At 43.9% G+C, this 22,567-nt stretch overlaps 1 protein-coding gene across 18 annotated transcripts in view; it reads right to left on the reverse strand.

The window, feature by feature from the left end:
• FGGY (FGGY carbohydrate kinase domain containing) overlaps positions 1-22,567 on the reverse strand; it is a 400,333-nt gene that overhangs the window by 173,090 nt on the left and 204,676 nt on the right. The window contains exon 1 of one of the 18 annotated variants that reach the window (XM_073896662.1): positions 21,622-21,703. The exons of the other annotated variants lie outside the window; for them this stretch is intronic. The gene's annotated coding sequence lies outside the window, so the exon portion shown is untranslated. Of the gene's footprint in view, positions 1-21,621; positions 21,704-22,567 lie in introns of those variants that run through there. 18 annotated transcript variants of the gene reach the window in all.

Here is a 22,567-nt window from a genome sequence, read left to right on the forward strand (position 1 = left end):
ATATGTCATTTGCAAATATCTTCTCCCATTCTATAGGTTGCCTTTTAGTTTTTTTCGCTGTTTCCTTTGCTGTGCAGGTTTTTATCTTGATCAAGTCCCAGTAGTTCATTTTTGCTTTTGTTTCCCTTGCCTTTGGAGACTTGTCTATCAAGAAGTTGCTGTGGCCAAGGTCGGAGAGGTTGCTGCCTGTGTTCTCCTCTAGGATTTTGATGGATTCCTGTCTCACATTTAGGTCTTTCATCCATTTTGAGTTTATCTTTCTGTACGGTGTAAGAAAACGGTCAAATTTCATTCATCTAGATGTGGTTGTCCAATTTTATTGGATGCACCATTTACTGAAGAGACTGTCCTTTTTCCATTGGATGTTCTTCCCTGCTTTGTCGAAGACTGGTTGACCACAGAGTTGAGGGTCCATTTCTGGGTTCTCTATTTTGGTTCCGCTGATCTATGTGTCTGTTTTTGTGCCAATATCATACTGTCTTGATGATTATAGCTTTGTAATAGAGCTTGAAGTCTTGCATTGTGATGCCACCAGCTTTGGTTTTCTTTTTCAACATTCCTCTGGCTATTCAGGGTCTTTTCTGATTCCATACAAATTTTAAGATTATTTGTTCCAGCTCTGTGAAAAGTGTCGATGATATTTTGATAGGGTAGGGATTGCATTGAATGTGTACATTGCTCTGGGTAGCACAGACATTTTAATAATATTTATTCTTCCAATCCACAAGCATGGAATGTTTTTCCATTTCTTTGTGTCTTCCATGATTTCTTTCATAAGTGTTCTGTAGTTTTTAAAATACAGATCCTTTGCCTCTTTGGTTAGATTTATTCCTAGGTATCTTAACAGTTTTTGATACAATTGTAAATGGGATTGATTCCTTAATTTCTCTTTCTTCTGTCTCATTGTTAGTGTATAGAAATGCTACTAATTTCTGTGCATTGATTTTATATACTGTCACATTACTGAATTCTTGTATGAGTTCTAGCAATTTGGGGGTGGAGTCTTTTGGGTTTTCCACACAGAGTATCATGTCATCTGCAAAGAGTAAGAGTTTGACTTCTTCTTGGCCAATTTGAATACCTTTATTTCTTTTTGTTGTCTGATCGCTCAGGCTAAGACTTCTAGTACTATGCTGAACAGCAGTGGTGAGAGTGGGCATCCCTGTTGTGTTCCTGACCTTAGGGGAAAGCTCTCAGTTTTTTTCCATTGAGAATGATACTCGCTGTGGGCTTTTCATAGATGGATTTTATGATATTGAGGTACGTACCCTCTATCCCTATACTCTGAAGAGTTTTGATCAAGAAAGGATGCTGTACTTTGTCAAATGCTTTTTTTACATCAGTTGAGAGGATCATATGGTTCTTGTCCTTTCTTTTATTAATGTGATGTATCACGTTAATTGATCTGCGAATGTTGAACCACCCTTGAAGTCCAGGAATAAGTCCCACTTGGTCGTGGTGAAGAATCCTTTTAATGCATTGTTGGATCCTACTGGCTAGTATCTTGGTGAGAATTTTGGCATCTATGTTCTTCAGGGATATTGGTCTGTAATTCTTCTTCTTGGTGGGCTCTTTGTCTCCTTTTGGGATCAAGTTAATGCTGGCCTCATGGAACGAATTTAGAAGTTTTCCTACCCTTTCTATTTTCTGAAACAGCTTCAGAAGAATAGGTATTAGACACTGGTGGTTTTAAAATCCCTACACTGCCTGCCTCTTCTTCTATAATAAAAGCTTCTGGAAGCTGACACTTTCTTATCCACATGCTTAGAAGCCCAGCCCCTCCACAGATGCTAGTGCAGAGCAGGAGGCAAGAGTACCAAGGCGTGGGGATGCAAGGATAAGGAAGATGACTCCCTGTCCTTGGGCTGCTCCCAGTCTGGCAGGAGGGAAAGAGAACCCTAACGGAGCCCTTCTCTGAGGGGGGCCAGGATAGGATGGAAGCATGGGGGCCACAGGAGCAGCTGAGTTCAATCGGTAGGGGTTCAGGGAGGTTCCCCCAGGTCCTGCTGTGCTCTGCAGGAACTGGCCAGGGGAAAGGCGGGGTAGGGGTGCCTCCGCAGAACATAAATCCCCAGATATTGACAGCATTGGCTGCTCAGCAAGCAGGACTTTCCAGAAATCAGGACCTCGAGGGCCAAGGAGAGGCTCTTACATTCCAACAACTTTCTAGGTTTTTCCAAGGCTTTTTCCAAATTCTACCTCCCCAAGCACAGCAACTTGAAAACCTGGGCCATTGTTCAGAGGCCCAGCAGCGGGGGGAAGACTCTTTCAAACTTTCTGTGGTGATTATCACCGCAGTGAGGTCCCAGCAACTGGGTGATTGAGGTCTGAGACTGAGCCTGTAAGAGTCCTGGGCCTATTGGCTTTTATCAGGTCCCCTGCTCTGCTCAGTACTGTGGGTTCCTGCAGACTGCAATTCAACATCGGCCAGGAGATCTGAAGGCTGCAGAAAGTAGACAGGCAGAGTGTGTCTCCTTCTCCTGTTTGACTTCAGCTCTGCTGACAGGGCTGCATGGCTCTGATATCTGCTGACACCCTTGGACTCTGGTAAGCCCCTCCTTCCTTTGTCTCTCCTGCCTAGGGGTAGAAACAGCTTCCATTTTGCTGATCGCTGGCTTGCTTCACAGGGATATAGCCAGTCTTGGCGCCTTCATTATTTGGGTCACCACTTTTCTGTACTAAATTCCCTGTTTTTTAAATACTTAGGGCAGTTTAGATTTTTCTAGGTGGGCCCTGAGTGACACAGCTCCCTATCCAGGGCACAAAAGCTTTCACAGGAAGAAACCCTAGACATGAGCTAGTATTTTTTTTTAATTTTTTATTGTTATGTTAATCACCATACATTACATCATTAGTTTTGGATGTAGTGTTCCATGATTCATTGTTTGTGCATAACACCCAGTGCTCCACGCAGAACGTGCCCTCTTTAATACCCATCACCAGGCTAACCCATCCCCCCACCCCCTCCCCTCTAGAACCCTCAGTTTGTTTTTCAGAGTCCATCGTCTCTCATGCTTCGTCTCCCCCTCCGATTCCCCCCCTTCATTCTTCCCCTCCTGCTATCTTCTTCTTCTTTTTTCTTTTCTTAACATATATTGCATTATTTGTTTCAGAGGTACAGATCTGTGATTCAACAGTCTTGTACAATGCACAGCGCTCACCATAGCACATACCCTCCCCAGTGTCTATCACCCAGCCACCCCATCCCTCCCACCCCCTGCCACTCCAGCAACACTCAGTTTGTTTCCTGAGATTAAGAATTCCTCATATCAGTGAGGTCATATGATATATGTCTTTCTCTGATTGACTTATTTCACTCAGCATAACACCCTCCAGTTCCATCCACGTTGTTGCAAATGGCAAGATCGACATGAGTTAGTATTAACTGAGCTGGTTTTGCACATGCTCTCTCCATACCTGTCTCATTTTATTCTTACAGCCACTGAATGTGACTGATACTGTATCATCCTCATTTCAGAGAAGTGGAAACTGAAGCTTACAAATGAGGGGTAACTTAACCACATTCACACAGCTCACAAGAAGCAGGGCTTGGATTCATATCCAGGTAGCCTCATTTCAAACTGTTGGTTCTTAGGTTGTTCTCCAAGGTAAAAACCCAATAACCATGTGGCTGATATTTACTTAGCTGTAGATCTCAAAATACTGGGGTCTTAAAGATACTGATCCTGAGATCCTTGACAGAAGAGGGGTCAGACTCTGCTGGTCTTACAGTGTTATAAATAAGTTCAGGGAATTTCTAATGATGACCCATATTTACAGACTCCACATATATAAAGCACAGGCAAAGCCTATCTCACAGGGTTTCAAATGGGAAAGTGAGAAAAAAATAAGTCTGTAGCGTTTGCTTGTTTCTTCTCCAGTAGACTCACTGTTGACATATCTAGGCTTGGAATCTGAGGAGTAGGGCACAGTAATGGGAGAAGAGTGGAATTTGGAGACAGAAAGACCAGCTATAAAACGAAGACAACAGCAGTATCAGAGGGTTGCTCGGATACTGAGGAGATTTCAAAAATAAAAGTATGATTAATGGTAGCTGTATCTCCATCACCACTACCAGAATGACCCTCACCACTAGCACCATCATCAGCATCAACATCAACTGAATTATTTCTCAAGAGACAGTTGTATTTTTTCTTCCTTTCTAGCAACCATACCAGACATCTAAGACAGGCTGAGTACTGCGCTAAGCTCTTTAAATATTATCTCATTTAATTTCCACAATGCCCATATTCTTCCCCCTCCTCAACAGATGCAGAAGGAAAGGATCAGAGTATTCAAGTGACATGCCCAAGGAACATCACGCAGATAGAAGGAGTGTCAGGACTGGACCTTGTCCTGTCCGATTCCAAAGCCCATGCTCCTTCCACACTCCCTCAATTTTTGATGTTATATTGTCTTATGTAAGGGAAATACATATTTAAGTATCAGCCCACCACAGAACCTTGGTAAGAGCCATGGGTTTAGAGTTAGAAAATCTGAGTTTTAGCCCCAATTCTGCCACACTATATCAAGGTTTGAACCGTTCCTCCACATCCACAATGTATGTGAAGACATGGGTCACAAATGGAGATCCTTTCTCAGATACTCTCAGTACACAATACTCTTGTGTATTGTGCTTCAAATATCGTGTATTGGTGCTTCTTCAAAAAACCAAGTGAAGTGTTTCCTTTCCTAGAAACAGGAAGGCAGAAAAACGCCTCCCCAAGTCCTACACTCTCAAGCTCTGAGATGTCAATTACCTCCGGTCAGGTTCGTCTAACATGGGCGAGAGGCAGGTCATGTCCAGATTTCCCTCAGGAGAGGCTCTTTAACCCCGTTTCATGTCCACCCCAATCCACAGCAGTGCATAGCTGATGCCCACTGTGAGTGGAGAGCTGATGTATCTCGTTTTTCCTTCGGCCACATAGAGCTTGGAGGGGCCTTCCCTGAGAAAAGAGGCCCAAAGCAGGGAAAGCAACAAGGGGCAGGAGGAGCTTCCTCCTTTCTGAATGAATACACTGCACAATTCAGAGAAGACTCACAGGCTGCACGTGTACATCAGGAAACAATTCACAAGATGAGATTTTGACAAGCACAGCCCTCCACACTGCTGGGGCCCTTCATAGGGCTGTAAAGTGTCAGTTTATTTGGCATTTGGCAGAAAGCTTAAAGGGCAAAATGAACAGCTGAAGAAATAGGTACCAAAAAAAAAAAAAAAAAAGTGAGATATCCAATCTTATTTTTCCTGAAACTTGAACAATGCTCAGCTGATGGTAGTTGCTCAATAAATTTTTGAATGAAAAAAAAAAATCAGGAAAATAAGCTTATGGAATCAATCAATCAGTGCAAGCCTTCTTATTTAATGATTCCTACCCCTCCACATACACAGAACACAGTTCGTACGAAGGAATGGGTTTTAAAACAAAATTAAAACTTCACGTACAACTCTCCCATTTACCCTTATGTGTTGTCTCCCTCCCTCTCCCCTATCTACCAACCATCCATTCTTCCTTCCATCCTTTTTTTCAATATCTACTATATTTATGTAAAAGAAAATAGAAACTTTGCAAATGTTATGATTAAGAGTAAGTCATCCTATAATTTATCAAGCCACACTGCTTTGTAAACTTTAAAGGATTATATGGGAAAAAATCATCTCAAGTTCTAGGATTTGTGTTATAATTATCTCATACTTTATAGCTATATAAAGTACTTTATAACTTGCAAAGCATCCTCAAACACCGTACCCTTCATTTAGCTTTTAAAAAATCCTGAGAAATGTGTTATTTTCTCTCCAGGTCGGAGTGGAAGAAACTGAATTTCAGAGACGTGAAGTAACTCAGTCAAGTTTATTTAACTACTTAGAGGCAGAGGTAGGGCTCAAACTAGGATTTTCAGCCTCCCGGCCTAGAGTTTTGTTTTTGTTTTCCCCTGTGTTTGAAAATAAAAAGGGCTGCTACAGATGTGTTGGCATCTTGAAAAAAATTCTCTTGAAATAACAGCCTCAGACGCCTTTTCTGAAGAGAAAAAGAATGAGGGTTTTGAACACTACCTAAGACTATATCATCTTTAGATTACAGATTTGGCCATTTGGGGGGATGAATAGATTGATAATTCTATCCAATGAGTTGTTCTACTAAAAGGCTGATAGGGTCTCTGGGGAGGAGGCTCTTTGGAGACCACGAGCCTCACGTTTACAAGGCCTGCACCAACAACAGTCAGCTCTTGGAAGGGTAAGAATCGTATCAAAGACATTTACTCTGCAGAGGACGAAACGCTAGTCTATACACAAGAAAACACTGAACTCTACTCTTCTAATACTCCACCATGCTATACAGACTAGAGCACATGGGGTTGACATTATAGTGCTGTGCTTAAAGACATGGACTCATTCGTTGTGGGACCTAACTCACGTTTCTTGTCTTTATGTTTCAGTATCCACATCTGTACAATTTGAATAATGGTATCTTCCTCTAGGACTGTTACAAGGACTAGATGTGTGAATATATGTAAAGTGTTGTCCAATAGAGAGAATGCTCTGAGATGATGGAAATGTTCTAGATCTGCACAGTCCGATATTGTAGTCACCAGGCCCACCTAGCAACTGAGCACCTGAAATGTGGATCATGCAAGTGAGGGACTGACGCTTCTATCTTGTTCAACTTTGTTTAAATAGCCACATGTGACCAGCGGATACATACAGTGCAGGTCAGAGCGTGCCCCGCACTATAGGAACAGCTTATTGTTTTTATTACTGTAGTTATTATTGTCCTCAGACTGAGAGACTTGACTCTCACTTACATGCCCTTGGCAAATGCCTTGATCTCTAAGAACCTCAAATTCGGTATCTGAAGATTCTGGAATAACAACACTTACCTAACAAGCTTGCTGTGGGAATTAAGTGAGATGCATATGGAACATATCAGTACTCAATAAATGAGAATCCTTAAATCCAGGACTTATGGAAGTGCTTGGCATAATTGTACAGTCTTTCTACTTAGTCCTGACTGTGTCTTGCTCATCCATGCCACTGATCATTTGCTCATGCTGTTCCTTCTGCTTAGAATATTCTTTCTACAATAGACTCCCTCCCCTGACAATCACCCTGACATGTTTTGTCGTATGTTTTGAAGACTCAACTCTTTCATCAGAAGTCTTCCCTGACCACATCTTTCCCCATCCCTCCAGGTACTCCGGCCAAGGAGAACCAACAGAACCTCTCTCTTACACTCCACTCCTTGACACTGTCCAGAGTCTATCAGTGTATCTGTGATTTCTTTGTGTGCACAGCTGTCTCCCTCTACTAGACGATGAGCAGACTGAGGCCAGGGCAGCGGCTCACGAAATTTTGCTGCTGGTGTTGTTGTTGTTGTTTTAAGCTTTTTAAAAAATATTTTATTTATTTGTCAGAGAGAAAGAGAGAGAGAGAGAGAGAGCACAAGCAGGGGGAGCAGCAGCAGGAGAGGGAGAAGCAGGCTCCCTGCTGAGCATGAAGCCCAATGCAGGGACTCAATCCCAGGGCGCTGGGATCATGACCTGAGCCGAAAGCAGATGCTTAATGACTGAGCCACCCAGGCGCCCCACCGTTGTTGTTTAATACATGAATGGATGGATGTGGCAGAAGGCAGGTACTAGTAAAGCCCAAAGCATTTTCTAGAAAAAAGTGGCAGATGTAATCATGGAAAAATGCTATGTGTCTTAATATGACTAATGGTGAAAAGTGCTGAAGAGGTTTGAGTGACAATTCATGGGTAATAGTAAAATTATCACTGGAGCCTCACAACACATCTTGTTTAGAAGAGTTAAATCACTGGTAGAGGAAAGGTCCTGGGGTCCTTATGCTTACTGCAAGATGGCAAGATGGCTTTGTGCCTGACACTTTGCAAAACTACTGTATTAACTCTTCTAACAATCCTGAGGGGTAGTTATTACCACACTGTTTTACTAACAGGGAAAATGAGAGCAAAGTTGCAAGTAACTTGTCCGAGGTCCCTCAGAAGGAGAGTGGGGGAAGAGGGTGTCACAAGCGGGTCTACTGAACTCTAAATCCTAAAGAGCCTACAGAAATGGTTCCTTTCTTTTCAACCGTTTGCAAGAATGCTAAGGATTCACACTCAGCATCGCTGAACTCAGACCCCTTTCAGGATTTATTGTTATAATGCCACTAGAGCAAGCCCACAGGGTTCATCTCAAGCCCAACAGAAAAAGGGGAGTGAAAGAGCTGAAAAGATTTCTGTGAGCCTAGTGTTTGATGAAATATGACTTTGGCTTTTAAATGCGGCTTAGAATTCACCCAGTCTAAATCCTGAAGTAGACTTACCTTTAAAAACAACAACAACAACAGCAACAAAAACCCCTACACGACAAGTGCACAAAGAAATGTTACACACCTTGACACGGCCACCATCTCCCCTCCCCACACCGCACCCCCCTCAGAGCCAGAAAGAGAACAGCGAAGGGTCTCCGTCTAATGAGATGTGGACAGACTTTCACTGGACATTTGAACTAGTTAGAGTGTAACGGTTAAGAACAAGAGCTCTAGAACTGGACTACCTGATTTAAAGATCACCTCCCCTTCCTGTGCCTCAGTTTCCTCGTTGATAAAATTGGAATGATGATACTGTGTAACTCATAAGGCTATTGTGCAGATGAAGTGAGAAGAACAGGGCCTGGAACATAGTTTACTCAATATATTTTTGCCATTGTTGTGACTACTGACAACTCTCGGTCTGGGGTGTTAATAACGCGGCTTGGCAGGAGAGAGCAGACACTCAAGTTCGGCATGGTGCGTGCTCTGCCTGAGTTATTTGGGTTTATTTGGATTGACTGGAACATTTTTTTTTTCTGTCCTTGAGTACACAACCGGTGACAGGATAATGCAGGGCCCCGGGGAGTAAGGAAGATGAAGACAATCCAGGCTAACATTTTAAACACTGTTGAGAATAAACCAAAAGCTGTTTTTATCTCTAGAAGCCACAACAACATGTAGCACTCCTCATTCTGCAATTCAACTTGGCAAAGGCGTTCCTCACTTCTTTCTAAATGCTACACTTTTCCATGACTGGCACCAATCAGAAACCTCCCAAGAGCCCTGGGAGGGCCAGAGAACAAAGAACCAACCTTCAGAGAACTGGGTCTCACTCCTCCGTCCCCCCCTTCTAGCCAGAAAGATCAAATCTCGAAGGTAGACTAATATGGAATAGCTTGGAAATCTGAGCCTTAGAGAATGCTAGCGAAATCCACAGGAGAGACAAAGCAAAAACTTGGTTTCAGAAATTCCTTTCTTCTTAACCTCAATACAGCCTCCAGACTACTTGGACATTCTCATCTATGACCTCATAAAAGACAATTTTTCACTTGCAGGCATTAGACAGGGTAAAGGGTCAGGCTGAAATCCAACACAAATGGCCAAGTTAACACACGAAAATTACTTTCTTTCTAAAATAAAGAAATCAAAAGAAAGAGGACTGGCACAAGTACAAGAAATGTATCTTATGAAATAAATCCTTAAACAGATCTGAAACTGATTCTAAATCACACAGCTTCCTTCTGATATCTCACAAACTAATTCAGCAGCTATATGCTGACTCCCAATTAAGAGCCAGGCACTGTGTTAGGGGTTAGAGCCTGGAAGAGGTTTCCTTTTATTCTACATGGTCCCAGCCTAGTAGGGGTGGAGGGATATATAGGCAGACACTGAGAAGACAGTACGGAACAATTTGTGACTCAGACCTGAGTAAGTCTAACGGAAGTATGGAGCCCTGGCCCCTGACCTGGCTTGGGCAGTCCGGGAGGACCCACCGAAGGAGGTGAGGCAGGAGTCATGTCAGTCGGCGTGGGGAGGAGAGAGGGAGGGAGAGGCGTTTCCGGTAGACCTTGAGACAAAACAAAAACACGAGAGAGAAACAGAGAACACAAGGTCGCTGGGCCACACTGTCTGAGGCGACAAGAGTCTTGTATTCTGAAGACCTTGGTTGGTGTAAAGCTCTGGGTCTGAATCAGATGGATCTACATTCGATTCTGAGTTCACAAGTGTGCTCAGCAACCTTCGACAAGCTAACTTATCTCAGCTAACTTTGAGACTCGAGTTTCCTCAGCTGTAAGGTGGGAAGAATGGCATGTGCTTTATGGAGTTACTCTTCCTGGCTTTAGCACTGTATGTCCAGGGTCCCAGGACACCTCCCCACAGTCCCGAGCAAACTGGAATCGTTGGTCACCCTATGTAGAGGGCAAGTGGCTTTGTGCCTGGGATATAGGAATGGCCAAATAAATGTTAGTGTCCCATTTCCTCCTGGAGAAAGCAACAGTACATTTCCTTCAGCAACCTTCTTGCCCCGGACAAACGGTCTCATTTATAAAATTCTCCGATGGCTCCTTTAAGGTGAAGAGAGGAATCAGCAGCCCTGATAATCTCCTCAAAGACATAGAGCAGACCAGTGAGATGCTGCAGGAAAATACCAGGAGGGACATAGGACTTGCTCAGACAGCCTATAGGACAGTCGGACTACAGGGTGAGGCCTGAAATCTCAGAGAAAAAGACCTCATTTGGCAGGCGAGCTCTCCCGAACCTCTGATGCCAAGCTCAGAACTTCCTCCCTCGGTAGGAGTTTCGGTTCCATCAAAAACTTCCAGAGGTTTTGTGGGGTTAGTTGAACATTGACAGATTCTTCAAAGCCTGGAATTCACTCTGCGAGCCCAAACCAGGCCAAGTTTCTATGGGGCGAGGATTTCCTCCAGGGAGGGTCACTGGGCTCCACCACACCTAGACTGATTAATCTACCCCTGCCCCAAGCTTCAGACAAGGAGACAAAAAAGAAAAAGAGATCTTGAAGCTGGATCCTGATTCAACACCTCCAGCCCCATTCCCGGGAGAGTGGGGGTGGGAGTGTAAGGCGACCCTCAGCACTGGACAGGAGTCAGGCCAGAGCCAGGCCAGAGTGGCAGAGAATTAAAAGTGATATGGAGAGCAGCTGGAGAGAGAGAAAAAAAAAAATCTGAGCAGGATGAAGGGCCCAGGGTTTTAACACAATGAATGACATGTGGCTGAAATAGTTTCAAAGAGAACAAAAGCTTAGGTAAATAAATAGTGTGGAAGATGAGAGCAAAAACGAATTACAGGAAATCCCATGAGGAATACACTGGCATTTTTCAAAAACTGCAGTTGAAACAACATCTCTGCTTCAGCAGAGATCAAGACTCAGCCCTCCCGTTCCACCTATGCACCTGCTCCTAAAGCCAGCTTCTTGGGAGCACAGCCCTGGCCAAGCATGGCTCTCCTTTCTCTGTGCCCGTTCCAGGCTCCATGAGGCTAACAGGTGATAGCTAGAAAGGGAGACACTTCCAGGCACCCCAGTGACTCACTGTATGATCGCAGGCAAATGAGCTGAGCTCCTTGCTTCTCTGATACCTCATCTGTAAAAGGGGAAGTGATGACTTCAAAGTAAAAGTGTAAAAATATCCCCTTGGTTTGAAAGCTCAGTGCTGGTACATGTTAGGCCCTGAGTAATGTTCTCTCCCCACTGCGCTTGGTAGGATTCAATGTGAACAACATTCATCTATCACTACTCTACGTCCAGTGCCACACTCGGCATTGTAGGGGAAACAATGCTTGCAAAAACAGAATCACTGTCCTCAAAGAGGTTACAAACTCACAGGAGCCATGGATGCTTGAACACAGCAGACTGACAATGTCTGCAACAGAAGCACAAACAAGCCTCTGGCAGGGAGAGCTAAGGAGTCCCGGGGCGGGGGGTTGGGAGGACACAAGCGTTCTCCACTGCGGCCCTCCTCCCTCTTCACCCTGATGGCTTGAGCACACCTGCGCTCCAGGTCGGCCCCGGCTATTCTCAAAAGCCTTAGCGCTTCTTTACGTCACTTTACATCATCACAGCTGATATGTGTGTCATATCTACCTGTGCCAGGCACTGTTGCAAGCGCTTAATGGAAATTCATTGATTTCATCCTCACAACCGCTACTATGATGCCCACCTTATGAAAACTGAGACCCTCCAGGTTAAATAACTGACCTGCGATCACACAGGGAGGAGCAGGTGATGGCGTGGACTCTAACTCAGGCTGGCTCCAGGGATCACACTTTTCCCCCACCATTAGGCTGCTGGAATGGTGCAGGTGGTTTGGGTACACACAGGTACACATTCCTGTTGGGTCTACGCTCTATGCCCACATTACTGTTCACTCTCTGCTCTCTTCTGAAACTCCATATTTTAAAGGGAAGAATTTTTCAATGATTTAAAAAGTAACTCCCGGTCGGCCACCTCAAAGCACCCACAGGCAAGCCCACGCCGTGGCCAACTCGGGGCCCTTTCCTCCTGAGCACACCGGAACAGGGACTCGGCGGCCCCCTTCCGTGTGGCCCAGAGGCAGCAACCCCTGGGAGGATGTGAAGCAGGTGCCACCCGCCAGGGCCTCCCAACCTCGCAGTGGCCCCCGGGCAATGTCCCCCAAAGTGAACCCGTTCTTCTCATCATTCACGTCCTCCCCACGTCCTGCCTTCTGCCTGGCGACCTACAGCTTAAATCCTGGCAGGCCGGCAGGCATTCCCTCGTTTTACGCTCTGTCGTCCTTCCGTGGGGCTGTGTGGCCTGAGTCTGTTCCGGCTGCTGCCACACAATGGCATAAACTGCTGGCTGAAACAAGACACATTTCCCTCTCACAATTCTGGTGGCTGGACGTCCAGCTGAGACCAGGGTGCCAGCAGGGGTAGGTTCAGCTGTCGGCCTTCTTCTTTCTTTACAGATGGCTGTCTTTTGGCTGTGTCCTCAGAGCAGAGAGAGAAACACCAAGCTCTCCCAACTCTTCTTAGAAAGGCACCAACCCCATTCACAAGGGCTCCATCCTCAGGACCGAATTTTCACTCAAAGGCCCCACACTTCCTAATACCATCACATTTGTGCTTAAAATTTCAACATATGAATTTGGGCAGGGCCCACAAACACTCGGTCCATAGCTTTGGACCCATAGTCCAATGAGTCCATTGGACTCATGGTCCAAGGTGGAGACAGAAGGGGCTTAGAGTCCTTGCTTATACATATAAGAGAAGGTCCCTGTAATATGACGTGGAGAGAGCATTAACTGATGATCTCATTTCAGCTGAGGAGGATGGAATTCTACTTAACACACTGGTAAGGGAAGCTCACTGTTTAGACACCAAAACAGAAAAATATGTTACCACCTTTATCCCCAACATGTACTGTGCACTGAAAAAGAGGACTCTGAACATTATTTCTGCCTCTCTCGATGACTTATCAGTATGCCAAGGAGGAAGGAGGAACTAACTTTATTAAGCAACTAATACGGGCCAGCAAGTGTGTTGAGTTGTGTTGCTCTGTGTGCAGATGCATCCTGAGTTCATGCCTATCCGATTGCTTCTTATGGCCTATTACATATTAAACCACTCACCTCACCCCCTTCTGCCAGACCAGGTCATTCTCCTGCCTGCATTCCCAGCAGCTGGCGCAGGGCTACATGATGCTAACGCTTAATAACTTTTATTCCCTTTGACGTTTTTAATAAACTTTATCAGTGAAGTATAGCATGCCTTAAAAGGCCACAAATTTTAAACATACACATTAGTGAAATCTCACAAAGTAAACACACCTACCCAGATGAAGAAATACACCCCTTCATGCCCTTTTCCAGACACCACACCCACCAAAGAAAACTCTACTAGGTGTCTCAACCATAGGAGTTGCCTGACTTTTAATTTTTGAACCATTCAGATGTTTTCTTTGTGCCAGCTTCTGTCATCCACATTTATGAGATTCAATCACGTTGCTGTGTGCAGCAATTTCTGTACAGTTTTATCACCGAACGAGATGCCACTGCATGAATATATCAACCGCTAATTCATTCTACTACGGATGGGCACTAGGGGGGTGTTTTCAGTCTTTGGCTATCACAAATAAAGGTGTTCTGTGTATTCTTGGGCATGTTCTTTTGGGGGTGGGGGTGCACACTGCTGTTGGGTAGATGCCTAACTGGGACTGCCGACTCAGTGCATACGGAGATACTGCCAACCTCTCTCCAGGGTGATGCACCAACTCCTACCCCCGTGGCAGTGCTTCAGCCCCTCGGGTGCTTCATATCCCGATAACACTTAGTATTACCAATCTTCTTAATTCTAGCCAACATGGTGGGTGTGTAGTGGTCTCCTATTGTGGTTCTAATTTAGACTTTCCTAATGACTAATGAGGTAGAGAAACTTCATATTTTATTGTTCATTTGCATGTCCTCTTTTCTGCAAAAACATCCAAATAATTTTTGCCATTCTCCTGTCAGCACGGCAGGAAATGGTTTTTGTTGTTTGTGTTTTTTAAATTTTTTTTATGATGATTATTTTTTACTAATTTGTAGAAATTCTTTCTATACTCTGGATACAGGTCCTTTGTTATATGTATTGCAAATAGCATTTTTCATTTTGTGGCTCCCATTTCCCCTCTTCATTGGCATCTTTTGAGGAAAAGAATTTCCTGGTTTTAATGTAGTCCAATTTATCAACCTTTTTCTTTACAGTTGTACTTATACTGATGTCCTATTAAAGAAATATCTACCTATCCTAAAGTCATGAAGATCTCCCAAATACTGCCTTTTAGAAACTTCATATTTTATATTTCATATTAGGCCTATAATCCAATTGGAATTTATTTTCCTGTATAGGATAAAGGCCATCATTCAATTTTTTCCATATCAGTATCTGACACAGCCACCATCTTTTTCTCACTGATCATCAGTCTCTTTTTGTTTAATTTTTTAATCTTTCCCTCTTTTCCCTTCCTACTGGTTCTGCCTTGGGCCCAGCATTCAACATATCTTACCTCAGTGCTGTCCTATCCTGAGCCATTAACTTGATGGTCTCTAAAGTCTCTACTTAAAAGCTATTACCTTGGGGCGCCTGGGTGGCTCAGTCGTTGAGTGTCTGCCTTCGGCTCAGGTCATGATCCCGGGGTCCTGGGATTGAGCCCCACATCGGGCTCCCTGCTGAGCGGGAGGCCTGCTTCTCCCTCTCCCACTCCCCCTGCTTGTGTTCCCTCTCTCACTGTGTCTCTCTCTGTCAAATAGATAAATAAAATCTTTTAAAAAAAATAAATAAAAGCTATTACCTTAAGGATAAAAAGTCCAAACTCTTTAAAATGGCATTTAAGGCCCTTGAAGACCTGGTCCCCATACATACCTCCTACCCGTGTGTTTCAACATGCATACGCTGGATAACACATCTCAGTACTGTGTGGCCCAAACAGATACTCTCATGCTTCTGGATTTTAGTGCATGCTGTCTTCTTCTGCCTCTCTCCTCTCCCCTACATTCCTGCCTGCCCCATACCTACTTTACTCATCTGATAAATTCCTTTTTTCTCTCTCCTATTCGTCTTCCAAGTCAAATCAATACCATTTGTGAAGGAGAAATCTTCCCAATCCACTCAGGTAAAATGAGTTTAGACTCCTGGAATATCCCATGCATGCTTCTATCAAACAGTTCCCACACCATATTATGACAGTTTACTTGTCTGTTTCTACAACTAGAATGTGAGCTCCTTGAGGCAGGGACTTAGATTTTTGTTCCTATGTCTATCTCTAGTTCCTGGCACAGTACCTGGCACTTACTGAGGATGTGTGACCTGTTGGTTGAAGGTGGGGAAAAAAGGACTATTTTTTTCCCTGCCAGCTATTATTTCTTACTGCCAATCTGCCATATTTTACCAAAATTCTAAGTCAACAGTGCTGCGTGACAGCTGAGAATGGTCCTTGGACTTTCCTACAGTACGTGGACTCTGAGACAAGTGTCTTCTCAACTTTTGGAGGTCTAGCATTTTGCTTATTTAACTTCAGGATTCATAGCTCCGCTTTAAATGGATGAGTTCACTGGATATCCCCACCAAAGATAAGAGACTTTAATGAAGGCCCAGCTTAGAAATTGGATGAATTACTGACTTGAAATTGACAAGTTATCTTCTTCTAAATATGAGAGAAAATTTATTTCAAATAAAGAAGTCACTTGCATGCATTTAATTTAGTAATAGCTAGATGATATATAAAGAGAATCTAAAATTTTAAATAACTCTTGCCTAATAATGTATTTAGAAAATAAAGAAGGTGTCAAATTCCCTGTCTTTTTCAAATTTCCTGTCCTCCTTTCAAGGGCCACTGCCATACCCCTATTCGAGGTTACTCCTTCTCCAGTGCTCTTTCCTCTTCCTCAACTACTATGTATAGAACTACACAAAGCCCTGCCGGAAATGACTTGGGTAAAACTCCCTTTGATGGCTCGCCAAAGTCTGGGGGAAGAGGGAGGAGGACCAACTTTTCAAAATGGCGCTCAAGGACTGCTGATCATGCCCACTTACTTGATGTTGATAGCCCCATATTCCAGGAATCCCTTAGAGATGTCAGAGATTTCGGCCAAACTGAAAAGCTCATCATTTCCCAAGCCCCTGTGCCCTCACTTACGTTACCTTCTCCATTCAAAAGATTCAACATTTCTTCGCTTCTAGTGGAGAAAATACCTATTGTCTTATGTTCAGTTCAAAGCTACCCCTCTGTGAAAGTAAAAGAAATGCCATTAAAAATGGAGTTGGGCAGCCCTGCGGGGGGAGCTCTCACTCACGTGCTACTCACTGAGGCTGGCATCACCAGCAGAAAGATGGAAGATAAGAATTATCTTGCAAGGGAAGCCATTTTTCACATAGGAATTAATTCCATCTCCCGCTTGTAAGAAAAAGGAGGAAGATCCCTCCCTGCCCCAGCAACAACACACTAGCCTCCGCTTATAGTCACTGAGGAACCACCACACCTCAAACTCTTGTTCTTCTCCAGTGAACTTTTGTTCAAAACAACCCTCCCCAATTGCTTCCTTCCTGCTACAAACACAAGCTCCTCTCCTTTGTTCTCCAGACTTGTCAATGGTTCGCCATAGTTAGCTTGTCCCATATTGCAACTCCTCTGCTATTCCCAAATAAAACTCATTCCACCAGTCAGATAACTGGCTGTTTTATTTTTAAGGCTGACACCTCCCACTTCCCTGAAGGAGCATGGTAGCTGATACTCAGGGGGTTATCATTACTGGTTGTATGACCCGGAGCAAGCTGTGGGAGTTGACGTCAAGACTAAACGTGGAGACGATCCAGCACACGTTTCTGTCACACTGAGGTCATTCAATGAATACCAGCATCTTTGTCCTTCCCCTGCCTTACTATTTCTACTGAGACATCCCCCTTCTTCAAATCCCTGTACAACCTGGTCCACATGCTATCTCGACCTTGTTAAATCACTGTCTTCACCACAGTAACTAGTATAGTGCTTAGCATGTTGTTAATAAACAAACCCATTAACTACTGTACATAATCATTCATTTACTGAGTTAAATGCCGGGGTCTGAAGTTACAAAGATGAATAGGACCAAGACTGCATTGCCCACAAGAAGCTCACAGTCTAAGTGGGGCAGAGAGTAATGCAACCATGTCTTCAAGCATTTCAGTGTTACTGTCTGTGTGTTACCTGTAATGATGGACAGGCACAGGGGGAATCATGGGCAGGTCACCGGCATTAGGCTGGGCAATCATGTCACATCACAGTAACACAGAGAACGCATGAACAAGAGCCACATTATTCGGGTATACTTAATACATTTTACAGAGTTGAGTTGTGTGGGTTTTTCTTTACAACTTTCAGCTGTGAGATGCCTGAATCTTGAAGGTGTATACAGTTTTCGACCCTATTATTGATCCTGGTGGGGGAGGTCCCCCTCAGGGCTTCACAGTGGGGGAGCCACAGGTTGGTACACCTTTAACTCCCGAAGCTAAAGTGAGCCTAGGGGCTTGCAGTAATACACATCAACGACCCAAGCCATCCTACTTACACAAAATATAAGAGCCGAGGCTTTCCCTAGACCTTTGCATTTGATGCAAAGATTTTCCATGTTTTCTGTTTTGAAAATTTTTTAAAAAATATTATCTATAGCTAACTCAGTTAACACAGGCTTGGGTAAAGCTCTATGATGGTAAGACCTGGAGTCGGACAGACCAAGGTTCTCAAAATGCCACCAGACTTGCTGCCTGAGCCTAGGTTAAGTCTCATCTTTGGCTTTATATGGCAGGGCAAGAAAGTACATGGCTGCAAGCTTGTGCCACGTCCATACCACGTACTGCCTCGGTGAACACTTAAGTAGTGTGTCACTTGTGAGAAGTGTACCAGACCCAAGAGCTCTTCATTCCTCTGCTTTTGAAACAAAAATTTTAAAACGTACTCTTTCCGTTAACCTGGGTTTAATTTTGCTCCTCCTGGATTATACACAGACAACTTTCGACAGTGACCAACTAGAGTTTAGGCTGCCCCTCATGCTGTCTTTTAAGTTACCAGTGGTAAAGCTGATCAGGCTCATGGGAGGATACAATCCCCAGGGGCACCTGCTGAGCAGACTCGGTTGGTTGTGGTGCTTGCTGTAGAGAAATCTGCATTCTATGCTAGTTCCTGGGGTGACTCTGAATACTCACGCTTGAGAAGTAAATAAGGACAGAAGTCAGATAGTTTTTAAAAACATCTATAAATCATTCTAAGTTTAAATTAAAATACTTTTTTATTAACTGCATTATGAATTCAATTTAGTATGAATGATTGGAAATAATTGAAAGAACCCAATCTTTCATGTCACTTCTCCATCTATTTTCCATTCTCTATCTTCAGTAAAAACAGTATTTGCTAACTAAAATGGGAAGAGAGAAGTGGTGTGCGAACGTTTGTCTTGCCACCAACAGAATGAGGATGGAACATTTCGAAGTATGGGCACAGAACTCCTTAGGGCTCTGGGAGAATTTCCACCAGTTCATACTTCAGTGAACGCATGCAAACTCTGCACATTCTCTGTTTGGATCTGAAGCCAGAGAAGAGATAACAAAGTGAAGAGAAAACGGTAGAGATAAAATTCCTTGCACAAAAGACAGTGGCGGATATCAGAGGAGGTATGAGATGGTGAAAAGGCGCACTGCCCAGCCTTGGACCCGGTGGATGAGGGAACAATCATCTGGAGACGGAGAGGATGGGGAATCAAGTTTCCCTTCCAGCTACGATGCTGCAGGTTGGGTTAAGAGAAGTTGCAAAGGTGGAGTGCAAAGTCCTGGCAGGGAGTGGGTTATTTCTGAATCCCCAGAGCCTGGCAAAATACATACCTGCTTAATTCTATTGAAGTGAGCTTTTGCTCTAAGCTTAAAATGAGACAGTATCTTTCTTACTGGTCATACTGTTCTTTTGGAATATCATCCACTGGTATTAAAAACCACAGCTGTACTCCCAAAGGCAAGTACAGTCTGCTTGAGATTCTCTCTACCTCTCCCTCCGTTCCTACCATTCATGCTCACTCTTTCTCTGTAAAATAAATAGATAAATCTTAAAAAAAAAAAAAAAAGAATTTGGCTTCTGAAGACAATGCAAATGAAAGATCTGGAGGTAACCCAGTGTAGCTGTAGGACACTTGACATGGTTTTCAAATGACCGTCAGTGCTGAGGAAGCTATTTGAATGGATAGAGTTGATCCAACTTAATTTCTGCATCCAAACTCCTTGGCTTGGAAATCCAGGACTTTTATAACTGAGTTCACTGGGAAGAGCTAACACTGGATGAACACTCACAATGTGTCAGGAGAATGCATCTATACAACCACCCAAGGAGGCACCATCATGATACCCATTCATAGAAGCGAAGTCTGAGACACAGAGCTGTGAAGTAACTTGCTAATAAGTGGAACAGCTGGGAACTCCAGGGTCCACACAGTGCTTCATGGCCTTTGTCTCCCCACAAGCTGCTGGACACCTCCAGAGAAAGGACTGAGTCATCAGCACCCTGGTATGCCCCACACCCAGGGCAGTACCTGAGGCCAAGCATGGGCCTGACATAGATTTGCCAATTGAATTCGTCTCTACCTTCTTTCTTATGCCATGAAATGTTCCCTCACTATATTGAGGTCTGTTTCCCCAAGGTCACCACTCTGGACTAAACTTTTCAGAACTCTGTACTGGTAGCAACTCCTGATAATTTCCATCGCTCTATATAAACCTTTTCTTCATAACACTTGGCAGTGCCTGATATACACACATGCACACACACACAAACACATATATACTCACATACAAAGTACACACACATATAAGCAGACGCATGCATACACATGAACATTTGTATACCCATAAATACATATGTGCAAACACAGACATAGGCACACTTATGAAGATGTGCACACAGGCACACATGCACAATACACATGTGTGCATAGATATGGAACAACCACATGCACATGTATATAAACACGTGTGCACAGATATGGAAGCAACACATAAAATATGCACATATATGTTTATATGGGTCTTTAGGAACTCCCCCAGCAGATAAAAGCTCTAGAGTAGGAACCTGTCTTTGTTCACCACTATTTCCAACACACCTATAAATGATACCTGACATATAATAGGAAGATATCACATATGTGTTAAATAAAGGAATCAATCTTTGAATTTCTCTTGCCCACTGCTATCATTCATCCTGTAAATTTGTTGCGATCACATCAATCATAGCTAAATACACAGAACTGCTACACATTGCTCTAAGTGCTTTGCTGATTTGAGCCCATTTACTCCTGAAACAACTCTGTGAGGTAGGTACTATTATTATTTCCATTCCACAAATGGGGAAAGTGAGGCACAGTATGTCAGGTGGCTTCCCAAGGTCACACATACAACAAGTGGCACCAGGATTTGAATCAGTCATGTGTTCTTAACTACTACACTAGGTTACCTCCAGATCTTTCATTTGCATTGTCTTCAGAAGCAAATTCTTTTTTTTTTTTTTTAAGATTTATCTATTTTAGAGAGAAAGAGTGAGCATGGGTGGTAGGAACAGAGGGAGAGGGAGAGAGAATCTCAAGCAAACTCCACACTGAACATGGAACCCAACGTAGGGCTTGATCTCACGACCCCGAGATCATGACCTCAGTTGAAACCAAGAGTCAGATGCTTAACGGACTGCCCCACCCAGGTGTCCCTTCAGAAGCCAAATTCTTACATCAGAGTCACAGTCCAGAGTATGATAAAGGTTAAGGTTATGTAAAGCGGGGGGGGCGGGGGCATGCTGTTGAATAATGTAACTGGAGACTACTGCAATTTTTCTATATTTCAAGGAAGTTTCCTTCTTAGTTTTTCCAGACATCTACACTGGCCATGGGGTGCCATGAGGCAATCAAGATCCCCATTGTGGGAAAATCAAAAATTATTTATCTTTGCTCTTTACACTGACTTCTATGAATGCATGGCCAAGAGAAAACTGGAAGGAGGAAAGTAGCCGGGCCTGTGGGCCCATGATAAGGAAGCAAGCAGCAGCTCAGATGGGAGGCTGCCACTGAGGGGTGCTAGCTGGAGATGTGCATTTTCCCACCAACAGCTGCTGATGTGCAAGCCCTAAAGTAAACACTGGTGCTCCGAAATGTTATATGGACGTGAAGCGCCAGGTGTTCAGTTCCTGTGCCATGAAAAACAGTGGGTCTTTGGGGTAAGCTTACTCTTGTCACCGTGACGCAAGTGCAGTATTAGACGCTGAGCCCCCAAACACTTTTCCAGCGGTCTTCTACCTTAGAACTCAGAATGGGACGTCCTCCTAACAGGTGGCTGGCAGTGTCCGAACCTGGGGCTGGGCTCTTGTGTGTGTTGTTTTTGTTCCCAAGCTCAGCAAAGGAAAACAGCAACTCATCTTTTCAGTCATCTATTAATACATGAGAGAACAAATGGAAACTTCTGACAACCAGATAATGAGCTGGTAGAGATTTGCTTACAGTCGGGGGCTCTGGGCACAGGCACTCTTGTTGGGTCAGGACATTCTGATCCATTTACTAAGTAGTACTTGCTCCCTTGTTTGATGCAAAGGCTGCATCAAAGCCAATGTGAAGTCACAGGAAGAAACCCATAGATCAGGGCTGAGTCTCTGATCCTGTAACCTTAGGCAATTCCCTTCACTTCCAGGATGACCATTTGCTCAATGAGTAAAGGAGGCAAAAATACCAGGTGGTGGTTTCAAAATGGCAAGTTACCCCACAGATGAGATTAATTTTGACATTAATCAACAAAGTTAACAAAATTAACACCCTCTTCAATATTACTGATTTCCCCAGGATGCAGTCAAACAATAGCAAGGCCAGTCTAGTAAGCCTGGTCTTATTCCCCACAACTGGTAAGAGTCCTGGAAACCTGTGCTGCTTTAAGTATTCATTACTAAGTCACGTCCCCATTCTGGGCCTCAACTTTCTCCACCACAAAATGGATCTAGAAACACACCTGTCGGGCGCCTGGGTGGCTCAGTTGGTTGAGCAACTGCCTTCAGCTCAGGTCATGATCCTGGAGTCCCGGGATCGAGCCCCGCATCGGGCTCCCTGTTCAGCGGGGAGTCTGCTTCTCCCTCTGACCCTCTCCCCTCTTGTGCTCTCTCTCTTTCATTCTCTCTCTCAAATAAATAAATAAAATCTTTAAAAAAAGAAAAAAGAAACACACCTGCCTGGCCAAATGTTACACAGAAGCGCTACC

The sequence above is a fragment of the Callorhinus ursinus genome, unplaced genomic scaffold, assembly GCF_003265705.2.
Source record: "Callorhinus ursinus isolate GAN/ISIS: 27379988/994484 unplaced genomic scaffold, GSC_fseal_2.0 scaffold9, whole genome shotgun sequence".
Taxonomy (NCBI): domain Eukaryota; kingdom Metazoa; phylum Chordata; class Mammalia; order Carnivora; family Otariidae; genus Callorhinus; species Callorhinus ursinus.